Raw genomic sequence first — 19927 nt, forward strand, 5'->3', positions numbered from 1 at the left:
CCTTCGGTACTATCTGCTAGGTAGGCACTTTGACCTGGTAACTGATCATGCTCCTTTAAAGTGGATGGCTCAAAACAAGGAGACCAATAGAAGGATAAATAGGTGGTTCCTGGCCCTACAGGAATTCAACTTTACAGTAAAACATTGCCCTGGCGTTAAAATGGGGAATGTGGATGCTTTGTCTCGGGTACATGTGTGCCTGACTGCTTGTGTTCCAACCCCAAGGTTGAAACAAGAGGGGGGGTATGTGACAGCAGGCAGGTAAAATCACCTGGTTGCATCCAGGATGGAAAATATGTATGCCCTAGATTTAGGCTTTATGCCGACTTATACCACTAGGCGGAGTGCTGGGAGTCCTGCAGGGCCCAGCTGAAAGCGGGGTTCCACACAAATTTTGAACATTATCTCTATGCATTCTCTTCCTTGCCTAGATGCTGACATGCTGTGTAAAAAAATTTAAATCGCCGTAATTACCTTTTTTTTTCTAATCTTCTTAGCACTTCCTGGTTTTCCTCCCATGGGAGTAGGCGTGTTTCTAGCCTCTCCCAGACCTCCCACAGTCCCCTCGGAGCTAGTCTCAGGCTTCCCAGCATGCATTGTGCAACAGCGTCATTACAACATCTCGGTGAATGCTGGGAGCACAGCATTCACAGCATCCAGGAAATACATGCTTGTGGGCTTCAAATGCCCACAATGAAGATGGAAACCGCCTTCAGTGAATTTTATAAGTTATTCTTTACAACGAAATCGGACACAGGCGGACTTATTACACAGAACATGTGAGTAGATAATCATGAGAAGAAAAGTTTGTGAATGAACTCCAAAAAAAAAAAACGATAGATAGGTGGACCCCCGCTTTAAGTAAGTGGGCTCATTAAGACCTATAGAAAAAACCCCAGCATGCTTAGGGAGATGCTCCATCCTGGAACCTTCCTTGTGTGTGTTTAGACTGGGGAGTGTGGCATCTGTCATGTGCGGTGAGTTAATGCCTGTGTGGCAAACTTCTAAAAGAGAGATAGGGACTGGGGCAGCACAAGGCTGCACCCAGTTGTTAGATAGGGAATCTACGTATGTAGTAAGCGGTCAAGCTGACCAGGATTTCTTTTCATGTTTCTTTTTGTTTTGCTGTTATTTTTCAATGCATATAGTCTAAATAAACCGCACCTATGTTTTTGTTTCACCTACAACGCTGTCTGCTGTGCCTGATTTTTGTGTGGTGAACCCATCCAGGGGGTCACACACACCCGCTGCCGAGCTAACCCCCTCACAATACCTAAAGCATAGAGACAGGCTAATGTCAAGATCATAAACAGAAAGACAAAATGAAGCACATTTAAAACCAAAAAACATAAAACCCCCATAACTGAGCACCCTAACCCTCCCCCTCCCTGCATCCCCCACCCCAACCAAGGAATGCTTGTACCCTTAAACATGTTACACCCAATGATAGGAGGTGTGGACCTGTGGGTGTAGTCTCGTAGTGGAGTTAGACAGTCAGCTTGGAGGAGTTGGAAACTCCACTGTAGGAGGATTGTAACACTAATAAAATGGAGGGCTTCTCCTGCATTAGGAGAAGAAAAAGAAAAGAAAAATGGGGCAAAACAAAAGATATAAAATGAATCCGTTGATGGGAAAGGTTCATCCAGGACAGTGAGGTAGCTTTCAAGGGAACAGGAAGTATGGATGTACAGCCAGAGTAAGAGTCCCAGTAAAATAGTGAATGTGAAAAAGCAGTACCCTGGAATCTTGTAAACAGAGAACCCTGCAGTTGTTCTAGAAGGCCACTAGAGTCCGCCAGCAGCCATAATAAAAAGTGCGACAGGGCTTAGCAAGCTGCAGCCATAGGTTTTGAAGGTAGAAAAAAGAAATTTCCCCATCCCTCGTGCTATTGTAAAAGGAGTCATCAGCACATCTTTCCATAGGAGGTTGCCAATGACAACAGGTTGCAATATATCATATGCAGTACGGCAGGATGTTCCATAATTCAGGGATAGTTCTGAAAGTAACAAGAAAACACCTGGGTTTACCAGGGGCACAATTCAGTGTGTTACATGAGAGGAACATAGTAGGCACAACAGGTGCATAATAACAACTTGGTGGTGCCCATAGGCAATGGTTCCAGCCAGTAACAACCCTGCACGGGGGAGCAGTAGTCCAAGGCAGTCATCCAACCAAAAGGGACTCGGAGCCTGCAGTCATCGGCAGGGTAGCGGAAAAAAGGATGCAGAACCCACCTCTCAGCGGTGTGGTAGTAGCGATTCCAGCCAGGAGGATGCATCTCTGGGTGATGTAAAGAATCTGGTGGTTTCGCCATCTTGGACCCGCAGCTGAGCCGGGAAGAGGACAATGTAGCGAATACCCTGAGTACGCATAGCAGCTTTAACCTGGTGAAAGGATCATCTCAGCTTCTGTGTTTAAATTAGAAGTTTAGTGTTTTGGTAATCAAGGTCCTTCTGTACCCTGGCAGCTTTTAGCACCTCATCTCTGTCCCTAAAGTTGAGGAATTTCAGGATTAGGATGCAGGATGGTGTCCGGGTTTGGGTGGGATGCGGTGGGCTCTCTCCACCGCCTAGAAGGGGGAGAACTGGGCCACAGGCAGAAGGGTACGCAGCAGCTGTTTCACAAACTCTGTCGGGTGGGGACCACCCCCTCCACGAGGCCCACTATGCGGAGGTTGTTCCTCCGGTTGTGATTTTCTGCATCTTCAGCATTGTATTCTGATCTTGGTTTGCAGGGAGCGGAGATCAGTGGAATGGTCGGCAACAGTGTCCTTCACATGCCCAAGCTGTTGCTCTGTAGAGGATAGCCAACATCGCACTTTGTCCATCTCCTGCCTAAATAATCCTACATCCAGCCGCACAGCATCCACTTTGGATGTTAAGGTAGTAATAGAAGCCTGGCCTGGGTGGGTATAGGAGGTTTGCCCCCCCGCTCAGTCTGGGATGCCATGTTGGCAAAGGATCGTGCAGGCACCTCCACGCAGTCGCTGTAGTCCAGGAACTATTCCTCCGGTATGGGGGGAAAATGGAACCTCTTTCCCCTGTCCCTTAGGTGCTCCAGAGGATCGGCATCGCATGAGGGTGTAAGCAACACACAGCAGGCGATAGTGGAGTCGGATGGCAGGAGATTGGCCCTGTTTAGTAGCGGAGCTCCAGCATAGACGTCCATTGAGTGGGCCATCTCGGCCACACCCCCATGTTTGTAATAGTAGACGATTCAACATCAGCCTGTGTTTAGCGCAGCCAGCCCGACAGAAGCCAGTCTAATGACCCGCTTTTATCGAACAGGCATGCTGGAATAGCATAATCTAAAAAGTGCTGGCGGTGGGGCGTCAGGGGGCAGTCCCCCTGCCAGAACACAATAGCTCAGTGGGCGAGATCACCGCACTAACATCACTTATGGCAATCTCTGTATTTTTTTTGTTTAGCCCGCTGGGTTGATCAAATAAAAAATGCATGGGTCCCCCGCATTACACACTGCAGCTGAATGCCCCATTGTGCAAGGGGCCTAAAGCTTTCAGTTTGAACACAACTGTACCCTTTCTCTCAAGTTTTATGGATTTTATGGACTATGGGACTGACTAGGCTGTAATGATACTCGTATTACATTGTTCCACTGACCACCAATTTTTTTCTACTGATCATCAATGCAATCCCAATAATGCTGAAAGATGGGATTGTTCCAACCACCAATGTGGACAACTGGACATTATTCCACCCACTGACCATAATTTTTGCCATTCACTTACAACCAACACCTGGGCAATTTTTCCCACTAACTGCCAATGCTAGATCATCTTTTCTTCCCACTAATCAGCAAGCTCCACTATGTTTCATACTCCTGACCTCTGCACTCTGTTGTACATTATGAATCAAAAATAGTGAATATCATTCGTGCAAAAGTGAGAATTATTTTATCTGGTCGCTGCTGCTCTAAAAAGGTGTATGATCCCATATTCCTCTACAGTAATTATATTTTTTATAAGGAAGAGTTGCACTTATCCACATATATATAGTGAAAAAGTATATGTTAATAAATAAATAAATAAATAAATAAGATAAGAAAACAGTGCATCCTGAAAGTATTCACAGCGCTTCACTTTTTTCACATTTTGTTATGTTAAAGCCTTATTCCAGAAATTAATTCAATTCATTTATTTTCCTCAAAATTCTACAAACAATACCCCATAATGACAACGTGAAAGACGTTTGTTTGAAATCTTTGCAAATTTATTAAAAATAAAAAACAAAAAAAAATCACATGTGAAAAAGTAATCATAGCCCTTGAAATTTTCCACATTTTGTCATGTTACAACCAAAAACGTAAATGTATTTTATTGGGATTTTATGTGATAGACCAACACAAAGTGGCACATACTTGTGAAGTATGTACTTGTGAAGTAAGTACAAATAAATATGTAAAAAGTGTGGTGTGCATTTGTATTCAGCCCCCCTGAGCCAATACTTTGTAGAACCCCCTTTCACTGCAATTACAGCTGCAAGTCGTTTTGGGGATGTCTCTACCAGCTTTGCACATCTAGAGAGTGACATTTTTGCCCATTCTTCTTTGCAAAATAGCTCAAGCTCTGTCAGATTTGGATGGAGAGCGTCTGTGAACAGCAATTTCCATGTCTTTCCACAGATTCTCAGTTGGAATTAGAATGGCCCAAAGTCCAGGCCTAACCAGGGCCGTCTTTAATTTTGATTGGGCTCTGGGCAAACATTTTCTTGGGGCCCCCCCTCCATTCTGAGACATACAAAAAATAGCAGGTACACTCAAAATCAGTTTACTGCAGCAGATCACGCAGCAATTGCAATTGTTTGCCAGAGGTTACAGCCTATCATTACTGCTCAATGGCTGGTTTCTAGAGGTTACAACACATAATTTCTGCTTGCCGATTGGTTGCTAGAGGTTAATGTACATTATTAGCGCTCACTAATTGGTTGCTAGGGGTTACAGCACATCATTAGCACTTACTGATTGGTTGCTAGAGATTAAAGCAGATCACTACTGTTTGCTGATTGGTTGCTAGAGGTTCATGCACATCATTACCTCTCACTGGGCAGTGGAGCAATCCCAAATAATTGAGCAAGTAAAGGGGCACATTAATACACATACTACAGGAGAGGTTCAGAGACTGTGGACATACTGCAGGAGACAATCAGAGACTGTGGACATACTGCAGGAGATTATCAGAGACTGCGGACATACTGCAGGAGACAGAGACTGCGTACATACTGCAGGAGACAATCAGAGACTGCGGACATACTGCAGGAGACAATCAGAGACTGCGGACATACTGCAGGAGACAATCAGAGACTGCGGACATACTGCAGGAGACAATCAGAGACTGCGGACATACTGCAGAAGACAATCAGAGACTGCGGACATACTGCAGGAGATTTCCAGAGACTGCGGACATACTGCAGGAGATTACCAGAGACTGCGGACATACTGCAGGAGATTACCAGAGACTGCGGACATACTGCAGGAGATTACCAGAGACTGCGGACATACTGCAGGAGACAATCAGACTGCGGACATACTGCAGGAGACAATCAGAGACTGTGTAAATACTGCAGGAGACAATCAGAGACTGTGGACATACTGCAGGAGACACTCAGAGGCTGCGGATATAATATTGCAGGAGACAATCAGAGACTGCGGACATACTGCAGGAGACAATCAGAGACTGCGGACATTATACAGGGGATGGTCAGAGAACTTTCAGCAATGCACAGCTTTACAGTTAAATAACACAGCTCAGGGTTTAAACAGTCATGCATTTTATGGTTGTAAGGACATACCTGGCCAGCCAAACTCACTACATACATTCAGGATTGTGGGCGGGGCTTCCACTCTCTGCTCTCACTAAAGCAGCTGGGAGCTCCACTGATGCTTTGTTGGGGGGCCCACATCACCCGTGAATTGTCGCCCCGATGACAGCTTTGCAGAGCGCACAGAGGACATGGGAGGATGTATTCCGCGCTAGCCAGCTGAGAGGGGCGGGGCCGGGAGCTCCACTGACGCTCTGACCCCACCCACGTGCAGTCTGTGTACTGGGAATAGAGCGCCTGTAGTAAGAGCCAGTGATCGGAGTGGGAGTGTCATTGGAGCTCCCGCCCCCGGACCTCTGTATTCACCAGCCAGTATAGAGGGGGCGGGGCCGGAAGCTATACTGACACTCCCACTCCGATCACTGGCTCTCACTACAGAAGCTCTTTTCTGAGTATACAGGCTGCACGTGGGCGGGGTCAGAGCGTCAGTGGAGCTCCCGGCCCCGCCCCCTCTCAGATGGCTAGCGAGGAATACATCCTCCCGTGTCCTCTGTGCGCTCTGCAAAGCTGTCATCGGGGCCCCAATTCACGGGCGCGGGCCCCCCAACAAAGATTGGGTCCAGGGCAAGTGCCCCATTTGCCCTGCGCTAAAGACGGCCCTGGGCCTAACACATGAATATGCTTTGATCTAAACCATTCCATTGTAGCTATGGTTGTATGTTTAGGGTCGTTGTCCTGCTGGAAGGTGAACCTCTGCCCCAGTCTCAAGTCTTTTGCAGACTCTAATGCCGTGTACACACGACCAGACTTTTCGACCGGACTGGACGAATCCGTCGGAAAATCCGACCGTGTGTGGGCTTCATCGGACCTTCAGTTGACCTTTTCTGTCGAAAATCAGACGGACTTTAGATTTGGAACATGTTTCAAATCTTTCCGACGGACTCGAGTCTGGTCGAAAAATCCGTTTGTCTCTATGCTAGTCCGACACACAAAAAAGGACGCAAGGGCAGCTATTGGCTACTGGCTATGAACTTCCTTATTCTAGTCCGGTTGTACGTCATCACGTTCAAAAGAACGGCTTTCAAACGGACTAAAGTCCGTTCGTGTGTGGCCAAGTCCGTTCAATCGAAAGTCCTTCGTAACTCCGTCGAAAGTCCGTTGAACCTTTGATGCTGAAAAGTCCGCTCGTGTGTACACAGCATTACAGGTTTTCTTCTAAGATTGCCCTGTATTTGGCACCATCCATCTTCCCATCAACTCTGACCAGCTTCCCTGTCCCTGCTGAAGAAAAGCAACCCCACAACATGACGCTGCCACCACCATGTTTCATGGTGGGGATGGTGTGTTCAGGGCTGGACTGGGACAAAAATTTGGCCCTGGACTTCCTCATGACCGGCCCACTTTAATTTTGAGTGTCCCCAACAGCGTCCCCCTTACATCAGAGTGTCCCCAACAGCATCCCCCTTACATCAGAGAGTCCCAATCAGCAGCTCCCTTCACAGAGAGTCCCAATCAGCAGCCCCCTTCACATCAGTGTGTCCCCGTCAGAGAGAGTCCCCATCTGAAACCCCCTTCACATCAGAGTCCCCACCAGCAGCTCCCTTCACATCAGAGTCCCCACCAGCAGCCCACTTCACATCAAAGTCCCCACCAGCAGCCCACTTCACATCAGAGTCCCCACCAGCAGCTTCCTTCACATCAGAGTCCCCACCAGCAGCTCCCTTCACATCAGAGTCCCCACCAGCAGCCCACTTCACATCAGAGTCCCCACCAGCAGCCCACTTCACATCAGAGTCCCCATCAGAGAGTCCCCACCAGCAGCTCCCTTCACGTCAGTGTGTCCCTATCAGAAGTCCTTCAAATCAGAGAGCCCCCATCAGCAGCCCCCTTCACATCAGAGTGTCCTCCCCCTCCCACATGTACTCACAGTTGAAGGCAGCTTCTCCTTCCTCTCTCCAGTCATGTGATAACAAGTGATAGGGGAGAGAGGAAGGAAAGTCTACCGTTGGTCTATCTCCCCCTGAAGGCTGGAGGGAGCAGAAAGCCTAATGCTCTCTCCAGCATATGACGGAAGCTGCTCCTCCTGACAGGAGTGAAATTGCGATCACTCACTGTCAGAGAGGAGTGGCTCCAGGACCGCACCTGACTGGCCCACTGAGACATCGGCCCACCGGGAATCTCTCGGTAGTCCCGATGGCCAATACATGCCTGGGGGTGTTTAGCATGATGTGCAGTGTTAGTTTTCCACCACACATAGCTTTTGCTTTAGGCCAAATAAGTAAAATTTTGGTCTCATCTGACCAGAGTACTTTCTTCCACATGTTAACTGTGTCCCCCACATGGCTTCTCGCAAACTGCAAATGGGACTTCTTATGGCTTTCTTTCAACAATGGCTTTCTTCTTGCCACTCTTCCATAAAGGCCAGATTTGTGGAGTGCATGACTAATAAATATCCTGTGGACAGATTCTCCCACCTGAGCTGTGAATCTCTGCAGCTCCTCCAGAGTTGCCATGGGCCTCTTGGCTGCTTCTCTGATTAATGCTCTCCTTGCCCAGCCTGTTCAGTTTAGGTAGACGGCCATGTCTTGGTAGGTTTGCAAGTGTGCCATACTCTTTCCATTTTCTGATGATGAATTGAACAGTGCTCTGTGAGAAGTTCAAAGCTTGCGATTTTTTTTTTAAACTTAACCCTGCTTTAAACTTCTCCACAACTTTATCCCTGACCTGCCTATTGTATTCCTTGGTGTTCATGATGCTGTTTCTTCACTAAGGTTCTCTAACAAACTTCTGAGGGTTTCACAGACAGAGACAGAAAATGCAGTAAAAATCACACCTTTTAATAAAATGGTAAAAATGGTACAAATAGTAAACATAGTCAAAACATAGCCGGGGTTCAGTAGCCAAAGTGGGTAGTCAGAACAAGCCAGTAAATCAGGAAGCCAGAGATCAGCGTAGTCGGAGGAAGCAGACAGGATCAGGAACCAGAAGGGACGTCAGCCAGGCAAGTCTTCAACAGGAACACAACAGAGTCTCCAGATATGTTTGACCAAGGCAAAGGCACAGAAGGAATGAACAAGGCAGTTTAAATAGCCAGAAAGCTGAAGGCTGGCTGTAGGCTGGACTGACAAACAGAAAATGATCACCAGGTGAGCCACTGTGGAATGATGAGTGCCGGCAATTACCTGACAGCTGAGCAACTTGAGCACTGAGAAGGGAAGGCTGAGAGCCCAGCCCTGACAGTATCCCCTCCTCAATGACCCCTCCCCCTTGGATGACCACCAGGTTTGAGGGGAAAATGTCTATGGAAAGCACGGAGGACAGGAGCATGTACGTCCGAGGATGAGATCCAACAGTGTTCCTCCGGACCGTACCCTTTCCAATGAACCAGGTACTGTATGCGCCCATGGAACCTACGGGAGTCAATGATCGATTGTATCGAATACTCTTCATGGTTCTCCGCCACCTGAACCGGGCGAGGATGTGGTACTGAGGTGGTGAAGTGGTTACACACCAAAGGTTTTAATAAGGAAACATGGAATACATTTGAAATAGGCATGTTAGGAGGAAGGTCTAATGCATAAGCCACTTGGTTCATCCTACGGAGAATACGGAAAGGCCCAATAAACCGTGGTGCCAGTTTCAGTGAGGGAACACGGAGTCAGAAGTTATGAGATGACAGCCAGACCCTCTCCCCAACCTGTTGAGAAGGCACAGGTAGGCGTCTGCAGTCAGCATGGAGTCTGTACCTATCACTGGCACATTGCAAGGACTCTTGGACCTGCACCCAAGTGGAACGAAGATCACGGAGATGCTCCTGTAACACAGGAATTCTTTGAGGAACAAATGAGTCAGGCAACATGAATGGTGGGAAACCATAATTCACCATAAACGGGGACAATTGGGAAGTGGTATTTACGGCACTATTGTGAGCAAACCCTGCCCAAGGTAAGATGTCTGAGCAGTTGTTATGGTGGTCAGAAATATAGCAACATAGAAACTGCTCCAAGGCTTGGATGGCTTGTTCTATGGCCCCATTGGATTGCGGGTAACACGCAGAGGAGAAGGAAAGCTGAATTCCCAACTGTGCACAAAAGGCTCGCCAAAACCTGGAGACGAACTGGCTACCCCTGTTCGAGATGATAACCTTTGGTAGCCCATGAAACCGAAAGATCTCTTGAGCAAAAATGGATGCCAGTTCTTTGGATGTGGGCAATTTCCTTAGTGGAATACAATGGGACATTGTCGAGATCCGGTGAACCACAATAAGAATAACTGTGTTGCCCTGGGAGTTGGGTAACGCCACAATAAAATCCATAGACAGGTGAGTCCAAGGCCTCTCTCCATTGGGTATGGGTTGACATAGACTGGGTGGAAGGAACCACGTATTCGGCTAAGGCTCGCCATTTCCTAAATGTCCTGCAGAACAATTTCATGGGTCAGATGGTAAATGCACCAACAAGAAACAATGCGTTACTAGACCTACTGATTACTAACAATACAGATCTGATCGCGGATGTGGAAATAGGGGGCAACTTAGGAAACAGCAATCACAGGTCAATTCGTTTCAGCATAAATCACACAAATAGGAAACACAAGGGCAATACAAAGACACTGAATTTCAAAAGAGGCAACTTCCCTAAACTGCGCTCCTTGCTAAAAGATATTAAATAGACTTGAGAAACTTAACATTAATAAATCACCGGGACAGAAGGCTTACACCCGAGGGTCCTTAAAGTGGTGTTCCGGCCGAAATTATACTTTTTAAATAAAAATACCCCTATAATACACAAGCTTAATGTATTCTAGTAAAGTTAGTCTGTAAACTAAGGTCTGTTTTGTTAGTTTATAGCAGTAGTTTGTTATTTTATAAACTTACAGCAGGCCGCGGCCATCTTAAGTGTGGGCTCTGAAGCTAGACTGTATTTCTTCCTGGATCTCATCCTTGCAGATCTCACACATGCTCAATGCAGCACAAGCAGTGTAATAGGTTTCAGGTCAGGTTTCCATAGCAATGGCAGTGTCAGAGGAAGTTGCTGCCCCTTCCCAGAAGGCATTGCAAACAGGAAATGATGCGCTGGGCCACGGCCAGGGAGGAGGAAGTAAAAAATGAATACAGCAGATATACAGTGGGTGCTGAGAATTTTTTTTTTTAAATATCCAATTCGTTTACAGTGCACAGTTTAGTGAGGGATGCTGAAGAGTTGTAAAAGTGGGTGGAACTCCACTTTAAGGAACTTAGTCAAGTGATTGCCAGACCATTGTTCCTAATTTTTACGAACAGTCTATTGACTAGAATGGTACCAGCTGATTGGAGAAAAGCCAATGTAGCACCAATATTTAAAAATATATATATCCCTGGGAACTATAGACCAGTCAGCCTAACATCAATAGTCTGCAAGCTCTTGGAGGGGATGATATGGGACCATATGCAAGATTTTAGTAATAAAAACTGTATTATTAGCAGTAATCAGCCTGGATTCATGAAGAATCGTGATAAAATCCTAGGAACAAAGAACACAGAGGAAAAATGGGAGTGCTTTAAGAGCATATTGAATATAGGTATTGGCCAGTGCATCCCAATGGGAAACACATTTAAAAGAGCTGATAAAAGTCCTGGGTGGCCTAACTCCAACATAAAAAAATGCATGTAAAAGCAAAGGAGAAGGCCTTTAAACAATACAAGGCTGGGGGGTCATCATCAGCATTCCAACTTTACAAAGAGTGTAATAAGAAATGTAAGGGTGTAATCAGGCGGCTAAGATAGAACACGAAAGGCACATAGCGCAGGAGAGTAAAAAAAAAAAACCCAATAAATTCTTTAAGTATATAAATAGTAAGAAAGGGAGGTCAGAACGTATTGGACCCATAAAGAATGATGAAGGCAATCTGGTTACAAAAGATGGAGAGATGGCGAAGGTTTTGAATTTATTCTTCTCCTCAGTCTTCACGAGGGAAACGGGGGGAATTCAATAACCCAGACTGCACCATACAGGACACCATGCAGGAAGACTCCTCATGGTTAACAGAGGATAAAATTAGAAATAGACTTGAGAAACTTAACATTAATAAATCACCAGATGGCTTACACCTGAGGGTCCTTAAGGAACTTAGTCAAGTGATTGCCAGACCATTGTTCCTAATTTGTACGTCTATTGACTGGAATGGTACCAGCTGATTGGAGAAAAGCCAATGTAGCACCAATATTTTAAAAAGGGCCAATATATATATCCCTGGGAACTAAAGACCAGTCAGCCTAGCATCAATAGTTTGCAAGCTCTTGGAGGGGATGATAAGGGACCATATACAAGATTTCAGTAATAAAAACTGTATTATTAGCAGTAATCAGCATGGATTAATGAAGAACCTTTCTTGCCAAACCAACCTATTAACCTTTTATGAGGAGGTGAGCTGCCATCTAGATAAAGAAAGGCCTGTAGAAGTGGTGTGTCTGAATTTTGCAAAAGCATTCTATACAGTTCCCCATAAATGTTTACTGTACAAACTACAGTCTGTCGGCATGGACCAAAGGGTGAGTGCATGGATTGAAAACTGGCTATGGGGGCGAGTCCAGAGGGTGGTGATAAATGGGGAGTACTAGGAATCGTCTGGTGTAGAAAGTGGGGTTCTGTCCTGGGACCAATCCTATTTAATTTATTCATAACCGATCTGGAGGATGGGATAAAAAGCTCAATCTCAGTATTTGCGGACTATACTAAGATAAGCAGGGCAATAACTTCCACGCAGGATGTGGAAACCTTGCAAGAAGATCTAAAGTAATTAATGGGGTGGACAACTACATGGCAAATGAGGTTTAATGTTGAAAAATGTAAAATAATGTAAAATAATGCATTTGGGTGCCAAAAATATGAATGCAATCTACTCACTAGGGGTTGAATCACTGGGGGAATCTAGGATGGAAAAAGACCTGGGATCCCAGTAGATGACAGGTTTAGCAATGGCATGCAAGGTTGCTTCAAGCAAAGCCAACAGAATATAGGCATGCATTAAAAAGGGGATTCACTCCAGAGATAAAAAGATAATTCTTCCACTTTAGAAGACTCTGGTACGGCCGCACCTGGAGTATGCCGTCAGTTCTGGGCACCAGTCCTCAGGAGGGATGGATGCTGGAGCTGAAGAGGGTCCAGAGTGTAACGAGCCCCTTGAATACAGTCTCTTTTATACAATAAAAGAGGAGGTGCATACCTCCTGCTCATATTACTCTAACAATACAGCTGTAACCTAAGTAACCTAATTAACATGAGCTAATTAACTAATCCCTTTAGACAGCCTAGATGACTCAGACATGACCTTTAGGCCAGACTGGCCGTCTTGTAGCTTAGAACCCCCAATCAACATTATCACAATAGCAGAGTTAATTAACACAAACAACAATGGGGATCTAATGACTCTTAGATCCCATACTAGAGACTTATTTACAATACACATTTTAGCAGACAACAGACAGGTAGCTGGAATTGATGACATTAGCATTTAACAGTAGGAGTACCAACGGTATGAATCAGTCACTATTCCAATATGGCAAATCCAGGGTCCTCAGAGTCTGTGTGTCCTGGGGGACCAGGACCCGAATCCAAAGTAATACCACCTCAAGGGTCCCCAGGCATACAGCTCACCGTTCCCCCAAATGCCAGGGCCCACGATCGATCGGCAAGAGGCTAGCATACAGTCCCCTCCAAAAGTCTCTCTCCCGGCTAGGTCTGTCACATTTCTCCCCTTTCGGCAGGAGACTAACACAGGAGGAGACCCCAGACGGGTTGACTCCGAAGTTAGTCAGTAGTTCCAGTCCTCTAATGCCTGTACCCACACAGTACCCCAAACAAATTGTTCCAAACAAAGCATTACTCACCCAGCCAACCTCTGCCTCTCTCAAAGAACATATCTGCTGCTGGGGAGAGGCCTGGACTGGCCCTTCTCCCTGGAGTCCTTTCTGCCGCTGGAGAGAAGACAGGGTGTCTGGGCTCACTCCGCCATGCTGTTGGGGATCTGGGCCGACTGCCCAGCATCCCTGGGGTATACAGGTGGAGACTGAAGTCCCATCCACCTTCACAGGAAATCCATCCTCTGTTAGTTGAGGGCAGAGTCCAGCAGTACTCGGCCCTGTTGCCAGCCCTTCTGCTGGAAACCCCACACCATCTGCTCCGGCTAACTGTTGGGGAGGGACGACGAACACTTCCTCTCCCTTCTCCCCCTGTATCCTTATCTGCTGCTGGGAAGTGACCACCTCCTTTTCACCCTGAGCCTACGGAACCGCCGCATGTGTAGGGCAGAGATCTTGGACCCTCTGTCCGGTTGCCATCGCTTTAGCTGGGGAAGTTCCTTGTAACTTCACAGATACTTCTGTTGGTGCTGGGCAGAGCACAGTGAAGTTTGGCCCTAATAACAGCTCTTCTTCCGCTGGAGGCTCACCAGGTTGTTCTTCCTCAGCAGAAAAGTCTATCAAATCCCCTGTCTCTGCAACTGGTGTCTGGGGATAAAGGTTCACCATCTCCTCTCCGTGGAACCCAGAAGATGCTATCAGTGCTGGGCAGAGCACAGTAAAGTTTGGCCCTAATAACAGCTCTTCTTCTGCTGGAGGCTCACCAGGTTGTTCTTCCTCAGCATAAAAGTCTATCAAATCCCGTCTCTGCAACTGGTGTCTGGGGATAAACCATCTCGTCTCAGTGGAACCCAGAAGATGCTATCAGTGCTGGGCAGAGGTTAGCAGAGCTCTGCCCTGTTGTCAGCACTTCAGGTTTGGGGACGGCAATCTTCAGATTTTCCACTGCCGATTCTCTGGCATTCTGCTGGACAGGCACATTCCTCCATCCAAGATCATCCAATGCAGAAACAGGTTCATCAAGGTCAGTCAGCACTTGCTGCATCCGCCATAAGACCTCCGCCTCCATAGCTGCGGGGGGCAGGTTGGCAAAGCACACTGTTACTCTGCCACATTGTCAACTCTTCAGCCAGGATTTCAGAGTTGTCAACTGGTATTTCCTGATGGTCCCAGGCAAAGGGAGCACCATAGCTGCTGAGCAGAGTCTAACAGTTGTCTGTAGGCGATCTCAAGCTCCCATTCCTGAACAGCCAGAAACTCCAAATCTTCCTGTGCCCAGTGCACTTCTGAGACATTCAGTCTTCGCTCTCTGTGCTCCATTATTTCCTCCAAACGCCACTCCCGATCACTTCCAAAGTCAGGGTCCCTGGACAGCCTCCAGTACAACAATCCCAGGCCATCGTAGTCAAAGCCTTCCGTGGGGCTGTCATCCGCTGTCCACGGGCACACTTGGGCTACATACCACTGGAGGGCTCTGTAGCTCTCGTCCAACCGCATTTCTGCCCGGATCAGCCTGCTTAACTCAGCTGTCCACTCCTGGTTCGGCTGTTCCCCCAATAACAGCATTCGCGACCAGTACCTTACATAGATGGAGGGGAGAACTTTTCCCCGGTTTCGCTTTTCCCTCCAGAGTTGCAGCGGATAGAATCAAACTATCCTAGCAGGACCTGCTCTGATACTGGTCCTCTGTGCTGTATCTGCTTCTCTCGCAACCTCCTTCTGAATTCCTCATCCATGGTGGCTGGTATCTCTCCTCTCCTGCTATCTGGACCTTGGATCCAGGTGATGGTTTGGATGTGTTCACGGCAAGGAAGCACGATCCCACCATTCCCTCCATGGCTCTCAAGTAAGTCTTTCAGCGTGGCTCTCCTGCAGGCTGGTTTGGAGTGTCCCAGTAACTGGAGAGCAAATCCCACAGCTGCCAACCAATGTAACAAGCCCCTTGCTCGCTCGGTTCCACTCTCCCGACACTCCTCTGCAGCTATAGAATCAGATTGCAGATCGCAACATCTGACTGTTCGGTCATCCGATGCTCCGGGACTAGAACTACAGCTCTGTGCCATTCTAGCCCAGTTGCGATAGCTCAGAACAAACACCAGGCAGGCTGTATGTAAGTTCAAACAGGAATCTCTCTTTATTGACAGGAATACAGTCTCTTTTATACAATAAAAGAGGAGGTGCATACCTCCTGCTCATATTACTCTAACAATACAGCTGTAACCTAAGTAACCTAATTAACATGAGCTAATTAACTAATCCCTTTAGACAGCCTAGATGACTCAGACATGACCTTTAGGCCAGACTGGCCGTCTTGTAGCTTAGAACCCCCAATCAACATTATCACAATAGCAGAGTTAATTAACACAAACAACAATGGGGATCTAATGACTCTTAGATCCCATACTAGAGACTTATTTACAATACACATTTTAGCAGACAACAGACAGGTAGCTGGAATTGATGACATTAGCATTTAACAGTAGGAGTACCAATGGTATGAATCAGTCACTATTCCAATATGGCAAATCCAGGGTCCCCAGAGTCTGTGTGTCCTGGGGGACCAGGACCCGAATCCACAGTAATACCACCTCAAGGGTCCCCAGGCATACAGCTCACAAAGAGCACCGTTCCCCCAAATGCCAGGGCCCACGATCGATCGGCAAGAGGCTAGCATACAGTCCCCTCCAAAAGTCTCTCTCCCGGCTAGGTCTGTCACACAGAGAGGGACAACAAAGCTAATAAAGGGACTGGAGGATCTCAGCTACGGAGAAAGGCTGCAAGCACTGAACTTATTTTCCCTGTAGAAGAGATGCTTGAGGGGGGATATAATTTCAATGTACAAATACTGTACTGGTGACCCCACAATAGGGATAAAACTCTTCCGCGCAAGGAAACGTGGCCATTCACTAAAATTTGAAGAGAAGCGGTTTAAGCTTAAACTGCGTAGAGGGTTCTTTACTGTTATGCCCCGTACACACGGTCGGACATTGATCGGACATTCCGACAACAAAATCCTCGGATTTTTTCCTACGGATGTTGGCTCAAACTTGTTTTGCCTACACACGGTCGCACAAAGTTGTCGGAATTTCCGATCGCCAAGAACGCGGTGACATCAAGCACGTACGACGAGACTAGAAAAGGCCGGTTCAGAACCAAGCGCAGCACCCTTTGGGCTCCTTTTGCTAATCTCGTGTTAATAAAAGTTTGGTGAGAGACGATTCGCGCTTTTTCAGACTCGTGGCTTTCAGATCGTTTTCTGCCGTTCAGTTTGTGCTTGTGGGTTTGTATCTGCTCTTCAGTGCGTGCAAGCAAGTTCCGCGTGACTTTAGTCACTGTATTCTTGCTCGTTCGTTACTGGTTTTCAGGTCGCTCTTCACAGGCCTTGCTGTTCTTCAGTGCGTTCTGTTACTTCGTTCTGAGCAGCCGACCGTTTTATAGCCATGTTTCGTATGCGTACTCCTCGTAGAGTTCGTGCTGTGCGGGGGCTTGGTGTTGGGGTCCTGACCTTGACACAAGTCCAGTCCATGAACAGGGTGGGGAGGAGTTCATGGACCAAGAATTGGTTGCTTCAGCGTGACCAGTTCTGTTATATGCCTTTGCTCCGTGAGATCCGTGAGAATAATCCTGATGATTTCAGGAACTTTCTCAGGATGACGGACCCCGTGTTTCACCGTTTGTTGGCTTCGCTGACCCCCTATATCAGCAGGCAGGATACCTGCATGAGGCAAGCCATCACTCCGGAGCAGAGGTTGGTCGCTACCTTGCGGTATTTGGCCACAGGGAGAAGCCTGCAGGACCTCAAGTTCTCGACAGGCATCTTCCCCCAGGCTCTGGGGATCATTATCCCAGAGACCTGTTCTGCCATCATACAGGTCCTGCAGAAGGAGTATATGAAGGTAAGATTTTTATCCTTTTATATCACATTTTATTGTATTGAATGTTTGATAATATATTGTATTACTTTCCTCATTCCCTAATTACCATGATTGTAATATGCTGTGAATGTCCCCTTTGTTCTCATGCATGCTGGATTTTTAGGTAATTATTATTTTATGTCCTTCATACATATTTGCCCTTCAATAACCTCTCCAGCATGGTGTCTCCTGCCCTATATTCACCTCATGTAGTCATTTAACAATGTATTTTATCAGCTCTATAGTAGTGCTTTACCCCAAACACCCCCTAAAATGTTTGGAAATGTTATTTTGGATTTAAATTCAGGCAGAGGGCCAGAGGCTTTTTTTTGTGGTGTCCCCAAATTTTTGGTAACCCTCCCCCCCCCAACTGCTAAGTCAGCTGATCCCAATTCTCTATCCTCAATCATCTATCTGCTGACTTTGCCAAACCCATACACACTATACCCACCTCTATAGTGCTCAGATTTATGGATGAATTCCCCAAAGCATGTAGTGCAAGGGCCTGCCTGTATACTTTCCAATGGTACTGTTTAAAGTTTTTGTATCCTATTATTATCTTGATAGGTAATAGCAGAATGTCCAAATGTGCTCAAATGTGTACAGTGTGTATTTATATATTTGTATTATGACACTTCTTACCTGTCCAGTGGTCTGCCATTAGTGTAACTAAGGAGGGGCTGTTCCAAGTAATACCCATTATTTAGGCATTCATCTCTCAATGAAGTGAAGAGGGTTACCTGTCCAAGAGTCCCCCCCCCCCTATAATGTTAGAAATGGCCCATGAGAGGGGGGGGGAGGGGGAATATGATAGGTGTACCTTATACTTTGTTGTTGTTAAATTCCCCTTAAGAAATGCTATCTGGAGGTTGACCCATAATGTTTGTGTCTAATCTGCTTGCCAGGTTTCTGTGAAAAAATAGTAATGTTTTTTTTTTTTTTTCCTCAACAGTTTCCTTCCACGCCACAGGAATGGCAGACTATGGCCTCCCACTTTGCCCAGCGGTGGGACTTTCCTAACTGCGGAGGGGCAATTGATGGGAAACACGTCCACATCGTCCCACCACCCAACTCGGGGTCGTACTATTATAACTACAAGGGGTTTAATAGTATAGTGATGTTGGCGGTGGTGTCGGCTAATTACGAGTTCTTGTATGTGGACGTGGGGAAGAATGGCCGGATGTCCGATGGTGGAGTCATCGCCCAGACGGAGTTCTACAGGCGTCTCCAGAATGGCAGTTTGGACTTGCCACCTCCAGAGGACAATGTTGAAGGTCTCCCATTTGTGTTCGTTGCTGATGAAGCATTTGCGCTGGGGGACCACCTGATGCGGCCATTCCTGATGAGGACCCTCACCCCGGAACAGAGGGTTTTTAATTACCGGCTGGCCAGAGCCCGAAGAGTGGTGGAGAACACATTTGGAATCCTGGCCAGCCGGTTCCGACTATTTCTGACACCCATCCATATGGCGGAGTATAAACTGAACCATATTATACTGGCGTGCTGTGTTCTCCATAATTTTTTAAGAAAACATTCAGCCAACTATGCTGGCTCAGTTGGGCCTGAGGCCGGAATCCCAAATACTTCCACAATGACGGCACTTGAAAGCGGCCGTCCTGGCTTGCCCTCCCTGAATGCCCGTGATGTCCGGTTACGATACCTGGAGTTCTTTGCCGGTAGGGGGGCTATCAATATGCCAGACAATATGTGACACCTTTTTCAAATAAAAAACAACCAAAAGCAATTCTTTGTGGCCATTTACTGCTTGTGTTTGTTTTAGCTGACCCTGACAGAAATGTGTTGAGTGCAGAAAATGTCGTGATTGTGTAACCTTATAAAAAACAGTGTTGGCTGGTACTTCCTAAATGCAAAAACACATTTCACTTCAAGTGCACTTGCAACTGCACTGAACCTGCACTTGTAGTGCAAAGTGTATTTGCCCTTAGGAAATAACCCCCATTTGTGCATAAAACAACAATTACATCACCCCAAAAGTGTTGTAGTCTTGAGACAATAATCCACACATTCTTGAGTAAGGCACTTTTTTATACCTGCACAATCACATGTGCATATACCAAAGGTTTTTAAAACAAACCAACATGTTTGTTGTATAAAATGTTTGCAGTAGCATTATGAATAATCAAAATATCCATTTCAGATAAAACAGGCCTGTGTAAAACCAACAAGAAAGCCAAAAAACTAGAACTTACAAAGTTCACATTAGGTAAAACCTGAAGGCTATATCAGACATCAGTATTTAGGAACTGGGTTTGATATAGCGTTCAGATGGGGGGAACTCACCCCTGGAAAAGCCAAATTTGGAAGATGCACACCAATTTACGAATGTCAACATGTGCTATCTGCCATCAGGGGGGATCAAGGGACGTGTTTTGGGGGAG

This window comes from Aquarana catesbeiana, linkage group LG03, assembly GCF_042186555.1.
Source record: "Aquarana catesbeiana isolate 2022-GZ linkage group LG03, ASM4218655v1, whole genome shotgun sequence".
NCBI lineage: Eukaryota > Metazoa > Chordata > Amphibia > Anura > Ranidae > Aquarana > Aquarana catesbeiana.